Source organism: Hyla sarda, chromosome 7, assembly GCF_029499605.1.
Source record: "Hyla sarda isolate aHylSar1 chromosome 7, aHylSar1.hap1, whole genome shotgun sequence".
NCBI lineage: Eukaryota > Metazoa > Chordata > Amphibia > Anura > Hylidae > Hyla > Hyla sarda.
The window spans coordinates 29,086,562-29,094,852 of NC_079195.1; positions in this window are offsets into that span (position 1 = coordinate 29,086,562).

The following is an 8,291-nucleotide window of genomic DNA, read 5'->3' on the forward strand; positions in this document are numbered from 1 at the left end:
CTTCGGCCTGTCCCGCTGTTTTAAGAGAGTCGTGAGGAATGGTGGAGACTACAGGAGGGGCGACGCCGGTGGGAAGGATTGTGCCCTTCCTAGACCTGTATCCAAATAAGGCTTCGGCGGTGTTGTTGCATGCCGATTCTTTGGAGGGGTTTCGAATTCCGAGTTCAGCGGCAGGTTTGGTGGGGGTTGTGCGGTTTCTGCCCAGCTCTGCCCTGAGTTGATTGTGGAAAAGTTGTTGGAAGAAGTGGAGTTGGGCAGGATGGCGGGGCCTTTTGAGTCCCCTCCGTTGACGGGATTGCAGGTTTCCCCTTTGGGACTGGTGCCGAAGAAGAAGCCCAACAAGTTGCGGCTCATTCACCACCTCTCACACCCCTTGGGGGAGTCGGTGAATGATGGCATCGATCCGATGGTTTGTGCCGTTTCGTAAACGTCCTTGAATGCTGCCTTGGTGTGGGTGCGGCGGTATGGGCGGGGAGCTCTGCTGGCTAAGATGGATATTGAGGCTGCCTTTAGGCTGCTGCCCGTCCATCCTGACAGTTTTCCGCTGCAGGGTTGTTGTCTAGAGGGGCGGTACTTTGTGGATCTTTGCCTGCCTATGGGGTGTTCAGTTTCTTGCTCATATTTTGAACATTTATTGGAATGGGTGGTGAGGCGGGAGTCACAAACTGACTCCGTGCTTCACCTTGGTCCCTGACAAGATGGAGGGTCTGGCGTCAGTCGTTATGTTTCTCGGGATTGTGATTGAAATGGTGGCCCTGGAATGTTGACTGCCGGAGGACAAGCTCACAGAGTTGCGGGAGGCGGTGGACTATGGGTGCCGGGTTCGCAAATTGCGTTTGCAAGAGGTCCAGGTGTTGTTTTGGCTGCTATATTATGCCCATGGGTTGGGTGTTTTGCCGGCGTTTTGTGGCGGCTATGGCAGGGGTGATGCGGCAACAACATTTTGTTCGGTTGTCCACCGAATTGCGGGCGGATATGGGAGCTTGTAAGGATTTTTTGAGCCTGCACAGGGGTCGGTCTATGGTCATGGATCGTCCAGTGTCTAGTGGGCATTTGAATTTGTCTACGGATGCGGCGGGTTGCTGTGGGTTTGGGGCCTACCTGCAGGGCCAGTAGTGTTTGGGTTCCTGGCCTGATGCTTGGAGAACAGCAGGGCTTACAAAGAACCTGGCGCTGTTCCCCATTAGTTGTTGCGCATTAGGAAGGTGTGCTTTCATGGCGACAATCTGGGGGTTGTGCAGGCCATTAATGAGCAAATGGCGAATTCCCAGCCATTCAGTAGTCAGTCTGTTACGCAGATTGGTGTTGCAGGGTTTGGAGCTAAATTCTCAATTTGTTGCTTTGCATGTTCCCGGGGTGGTTAATGATGTCGCTGTTGCCATCTCTCATTTTCAGTGGCAGCGTTTTTGGGAGCTGGCGCCGGAGGCAGCGGAGAGTGCGGTCCCTTGTCCCGCTTGGCTGTGGAGTCTTGTGTAGCTCTGGCTTTGGTTCTGGTTGGCCGGTCCGTCAGTGGGGCTACTTGGGCTGAATACAGGCGGTGGTGGACTGATTGGGAGGCCCTGGTAGGATGCTTGAATTTGAGGTTGGCGGATTCTGAGTGGGAGGTGGCTCTACTTTTTTATGTCATTTTTATGTATGTTTTACCTAGGTCCGATGGATGTCCAGATGATAGTAGTATACTTTATGAGTAAGAGGAATGGATGTGAGGGATAGGAGGAATCTGTCTGAAATGTGAGTTGCTGCAGCTCTGATGCAAAATATTGAGGCCTGGAGGCCTCGTGGAGTTTGGGACATACAACCTTTTTTTTTTTTTTCTGCCCAAAAGAGCCAAGTTGGGATCAAGCAAATTTCTTCTTTCTTCGTCTCCTCTCATGGAGAACCAAATATGGCTAAATATGGAGAACTATTTAGGCACGACTGATCGGATTTGGACTTTGTGTGTTCCTCTTGGTGCTTCTCCAATGGGAGAATTTGAGATATATATCCTTCAAAAATGGGGGATTTTCGATCTGCATATTCTTTAAAATGATTTCTCTGGACTATATGCCCCTCAAAATAGGGGCTTGGGGGAATTTCACCATAAATATGGAAAGATGCCACCTCCAAATAGGGGCTTGGGGGAATTTCACCATAAATATTGAAAGATGTTAACGAACCAGTGTGATGTAGGCGTTAGATCGTTAATACAGTAACATGATGTTTAAAATAAGATGATGGTTAAATGGATATATTAATGTTAAAACAAAATGAATTTAATAAACTATAATAAGTATAGGTTTGGTTGAAGGAGTTACCTGGAGTCCAACAGTTAGGGGTACAGGGTGACTATGTATAAATAATTCTTTGGTGTGCGCATGGAAGGCGAAGGATGTGGAGAGTGGTATGAAGTATGGTGAGGATATGAGAAAATGGGGTAAGACTGAATATGTGAATACAAATCATCTGAGAGGGGTGATCTAAAAATGTATGGGCTTATGTTGAAAGAAATGGGTCACTATACCTTGGACTTAAAATGTATGTGTCTACATATATATATATATATATATATATATATAATTGTTTATAGCACATTTTTCTATAGCACATTTAATATGGATAACTTTGGGGACTTATGGATTATAATGGGATGTTCTAATGTGGGCTATTCCAATAAACTCGAACAGGGCAGGCCTACCTCAATTATTCTGTCAATGGAAGGTGAAAGATGTGGAGAGTGGTATGTAGTAACAATATGGAACATTTGGTGATGTATTAATAGGTGATATAGTTTGTAAACTTTGGGACGAATGGTATAATAGGTGTAATATGGTATAAGGGGGGATACAAAAGGTATAAGCTCAATATATGTATAAGTCTCTATGATAAGATGTATATAAGATTCTTGATAGAGGGAAACAGGTCTATGACCCAAAGGGGTACTATGTGCTAAGCAGGCTAATAAGTGTAATATGGCTTAAGGGGGATATATAAGGTATATGTGAGCCCAATATATGTATAAGTCTTTATGATGAGATGTATATAAGATTCTTGAGAGAGGGAAACAGGTCCAAGACCCAAAGGGGTAATATGTGTCAAGCATGCTATAGTTCCATCTGGTATGTGTAATGATTTGGCGAGTGCATTCTTCATAATAGGTTATGTTTTAACATTGCTTTGAGATGTATGGGCTATATGATATTGATGTACTAAGGAATATAAAGATGACAGCGCACTAAAGGGTTAAACAAAATATTAGAGCATTAAGATGACTGTTATGATTTGATACCCATCTGTATATTATATATGGGATGATATAGACGGGATTGGATGCAGGGTTCCTTGAGTATGTCATTACATGTACTTCTCTGTATGGAGTAAAAGTATTATTTGCACTCTGTATAAGCATATTATTACATATTCAATAAGATGCAATCTCTAGAAAAGATGCCCTATATAGAGATTAATATGTGTGAATTATGGGGATAAAAACTATGTCTTGTTATACGGAGCCAAAACAGGGTTTCAGTTATGTTAAATCGACATCCCCATATGGGTATAAAACAGCAATAAGATGTGATTTCTAGAAAGAAAACCTTGTGTAGAGATGAATATATCTGTGTGAACCATAGGGGTGATAGTTGAGATGCGCATGCGTGGTAAAAGGGAACTCCGCTGTGTGGTAGAGTGATGTGAGTAGAATATGGGGATGTAAGTAGTGGTGCGCATGCGTGGGAATGTGATGTGAGGGTTATGCTGTGTGACTGATGAGTTGTGATGGGTGTGAGCGAATGGAGATGCGCAGGCGCAGTGATCGCATATGAGAGATCTTTAGCTGTTGATATGGAATACACTCTGCGCATGCGCGAGTGACGTGTGTGTGGGACGCAGCTGTAAGAGAGTGACGGAGCGGATGTAGATCAAGGAGCGGATGTAACCTTCTCTGTACCCGGAAGTACAAGCGGGTCAATGACCGGAGATGGGATACAATGGGCAAACAGGTAATTAGGGTAATTATGTTTGGTATATATGGCAGAGACTAAATCAAGGAGGCAAAACACCCCTGAGGAAGTTGCCGACGGGCAACGGAACGCGTGGGGTCTCTAGGGGGGCACCTGCCGTATTACTCCTCCATCTATTGTCCTCTACTACCAGTTCCCTGTGCTATATACTGAGGATGTTCAGGTTGTATACGTATTATTGGTGTTGTGGGGACAGGACTGTATTGATTTAACATTCTTGTTGTATGATAGGTTGATAACCTGAGTATTTGTGGAGGCAGGTGCCCTGGGTGGGGTTTCTCCCCTTCTTAGGAGTCCCCCCCCCCCCCCCCTTGTTTGTGCAGTGGCCAATTTGGCCTTTCTTAATTGGTTTTAACTGTATTGTCTGCTTTTTGTACTATTTATATGTAATAAAGATATACTTTTTGGATTACAGTTATTGTGGGTGTGCATTATATTGCGTATCTCTCTTTCTTTTTGTGTAGCTACTTTTTTATGTCAGCAGGGCTTTTTGTGAGGGCGTTTCCCCTTCGGAGTTGGGCTGTCACTTGTCGGCCCTGGCTTTTTGGTTCAAGGCACGGGGGTTGCCGGATGTTACAAAGTTTTTTCTGGTTCGGCAGGCGGTGCGGCTGCTGTCACAGTTGGGGGTCTTGTTCACAGGAGTTTGTGCTTTGCACTATGAGGTAGACTTATTTCGTTTGGCTTTTGTCTTGGCATTTTTGGGGGCTTTTCCAATATCGGAACTGGTTGCTCCTAGTAGACTACATGCATGAGGGGGGTTGCTATTTGCGGATGTTCGGGTTGAGGATGGGGTCTTGGAATGTTTGCTTTGGCGCTCCAAGATGGACCAGATGGGCAAGGGAGTGGTCATTAGGCTGGCGCCTTTAGAGGGGTCCGGGATGTGTCCGGTGGCTTGCTACCAGGACTTTCTAGCGGTGTGTCTGCCTGGGTTGGGCCCTCTTTTGGTACACATGGATGGGGGTTTTTGTCCCGCTTTCAGTTTACTGCGGTGTTCCGCAAATGTTTGAGGGAGGCTCGCTGTCAGGTCAAGGAGTATTGTTCCGTTCCTTTCGAATTGGTGTGATGACGAAAGCGTCTCGGTGGGGTTTGGGGCCTGACTTGATCAAGCGTATTGGTCGGTGGGATTCTGATCGGTTTAAGATATATGTGGGGCCTAATTTGTTGTAGGGTTCTCTTTTTCCTATTCTGTGGCTGGCATGTTTTTTTCTTTTTGGTCCCAGCGGGTACTTGGTGTGGATAGTTGGTCACTCCTATGTGACCAGAGGGGGGGGGGTGAGTTCGGAGGCCCAACCAGCTGGTTGGCAACTGGGTTTTCCCCGTTCAGAGGTGGAGGTTCGGTGGTTGGGTCAAGGGGGCATGCGGTGGCCAGATCTGTTGCCATGGGGACAATTTTATGTGAGGATGGACAGGCCCTTGGATGTCCTGGTCTTGCACCTTGGGGGAAATAATTTAGGGTTCCGCACATCTAGGGACTTATTGAGGGACATAAAGTTGGATTTGCTTCACCTGTGGTCATCCTTTCCAGGCCTGCTTTTGATCTGGTCGGATATGGTGGCTCTACGGAAGTGGAGTCGGGCCAGGTCGGTGGCGGGGCTGAACAGAGTGCGGGCCAAGGTGTACAAGGTAGTGGGGAGGTTTGTGGCTCGAATGGGGGTTTTGTGGTACGGCACAGGGATCTGGAGATGGGCGATCCAGATTTTATGGCCTCAGATGGTGTCCATCTAAATTATCTGGGGATGGATCTGTGGTTGCTGGAACTTAAGGAGGCGGTGGAGTGCGCTGTGATGGTGTGGCGGAACGTCGATGAGTAAGGGGTCACTTGCCGTCGTTGTGGATGGGGCAGAAGAAGTATCTGGAGGCATCACTGGACTTGGTGGAGTTTGGAGTGAAAAAGTGAAGCGTGGATGATAGATGGCCTGGTGGTAAGGTCTCTAAGGCCAAATAAAATTGGGCTGTTGTGGCCTTTGCACCAAATGATTGTATCTGTCATTAATGGGAAGAGGTTGGGTAAGGTAGCAAGGACCAAGCAACTAGGAACTCTCTTAATCAAATGCACAACCAATGGTGGAAAGGCTGTAGTGATAGAGAGAGGATAGAAAGTCTCACAAACTAGTACACTATTTGCTACAGTGTGGCTTTGGCTGTCCGGCCATGCATGGGGTTGTAGTTGTGCAACAGCTGAGGGCAGCCTGGTTGGGGAACACCGGACAACACATTATGGGGGTCCTGTAAGATACCGTCTAAGGCTGTGTTCACATGATGTTGACTTGTTGCAGATTTGTTGCAAATTTTTTATGGATTTAAGAGATATGCTGTAAATGTTACAGATTTGTTGCTTATTTGTTACAGATTTTTTATGTATTTGTTGAGGATGTGTTGTAGATTTCTTATGGATTTGTTACAGATTTGTTGTTACAGATTTGCTGCACATGTGTTACAGATCTGTTGCGGATTTGTAATGGATTTCTTGCGGCTTTGTTACAGATTTGTTGCTAATTAGCTGCTGAATTGTTACAGATTTGTTGCAGATATGCTGCGGATATGTTATAGATTTTGAAATTACATTGCAAAAAAAAGGAGCAAATTGTTCAGGATAAACCACTACTGCCTCTTGTGCACTATACCATGTCCACATGACATCACGATAACTGCCAACAGCGCTGCCGGCCATGTGACTGTGACCTCCCAATATTGCGCTGTAGCTATAGAACGAAGAGCAGGGACCCTAAGCCTCTATCTTTCACAAAGTATCTTTCAGGACAGACTCTTTTGCGCTACTTGCTAGTGGATTGATTTTGAAGTGCTTAGTTGAAGACAGTTGAAAACTTAACATGAGCAAGAGAAAGAAGAAAACATTTTCTTCTTCAGAGGATAAGGAGGACAGTGCCCCAAAGCGGAGAGCAGGCACAGTGGCCATGCCTATATCTACATGGAACCGCCTTATGGCATACCTTACACAGGAAGGGAAGGACAACATGGCCAAAGCAAAGGCCCAGATTGGGATTACAAAAATCCACCAGGAACAATGTGATCTTACATCAAGACATCCAGTGATGACTCCAGATGTCCTACAGGAACATGGCCAGAAAAAAGAAATAGCCAGAGAAAGAGAGACTGGGTAGATATGGACTCTACATCACTGAAGGATGATGACCCCGGCCCCATCAAGAAAGCCAAGGTGAGCATCCTTATTGAAAAATAACTTCATGATGAGAATATTCCAAAAACACCAAAGGCGGAGCAGCCCAGGAAATCTCTGCACCCGCTAACAGTGGACAAGTTCACGTTCCACCATTCCCTAGGACAAGGATACTTTGGTAAGGTGATGTTTGCAACCGACTGTGTACGGGGGAACGCGTGGCCATCAAATCGATGGAGAAGGCAGCACAAACAGACGGGGCGTGGCTAACAAGCATGGCGGTGGCGGCTCGAGGCTGAGTTACCCGAGCATGGGCCATCGCTAATTTTGTCCGGCATACCTCTATCTAAACCCGGCCAGAGAGAAAAGTGTGTCAGCCTCCCAGAACATTGTTCTCCTGTATTCTGCTGGCCTATCTATAATTACGACCCAGAGGAGCAATTAACAATTGGGGTCCTATCCTAAACATGACTCGCAGTAGAACCAAGAGAGCTAGCCCGGTAAAACTTACCCAATTCTATCCGGCACATGAACCGTTTGGGAGCAGCGGCCCAGGGAAGCGGGCGCTTGCCATGTTGGGGATGGATGCTTCCAGCACGCCGAAATCGAGCATTGGGATCTCGCAAGCAGGCAGAGGCAGACCGCCGAAGACTCCAGCAGAGGAAACGGAACGAGGCTGCGGTACTCTCGCGAGAGCTGAGCCGCAGCCTGTCAGGTCCTTGAGATACGGGAGTCCTGCAACGAGAGGGAATCTCCTAGACAAAACTACCGTAGGGGAAGTGCTGCTCCACCAGACGCCGGGACAACATGTGGACCTGCCGAGCGGAGATCAGGATCAGCGTACGAAAGCCATGGATGACCCGAGGACGCCCGGGGAGACGCATGCAGATTGCTCAAAGACAGGTATGCGGGCAGGTGGGGACTTTGGATATGCGGGAGCAGTAAAAAGACTGAATACAAAGGATAATACAAAACTACTGCACCCTAGCGCAAACATAGAGCGGGGGACAGAGACTAAGGAGGTCCTATGTGAAAGCAGGAATGTCATTTCAGCGGAAAATAAAACTGTTAAATACATGGGATTTGATTATTACTCCTCTCTAGGAGATGGGCACCACAGAGAAGGAGCTAGTGGCATCTGCTATGAAAAGGGA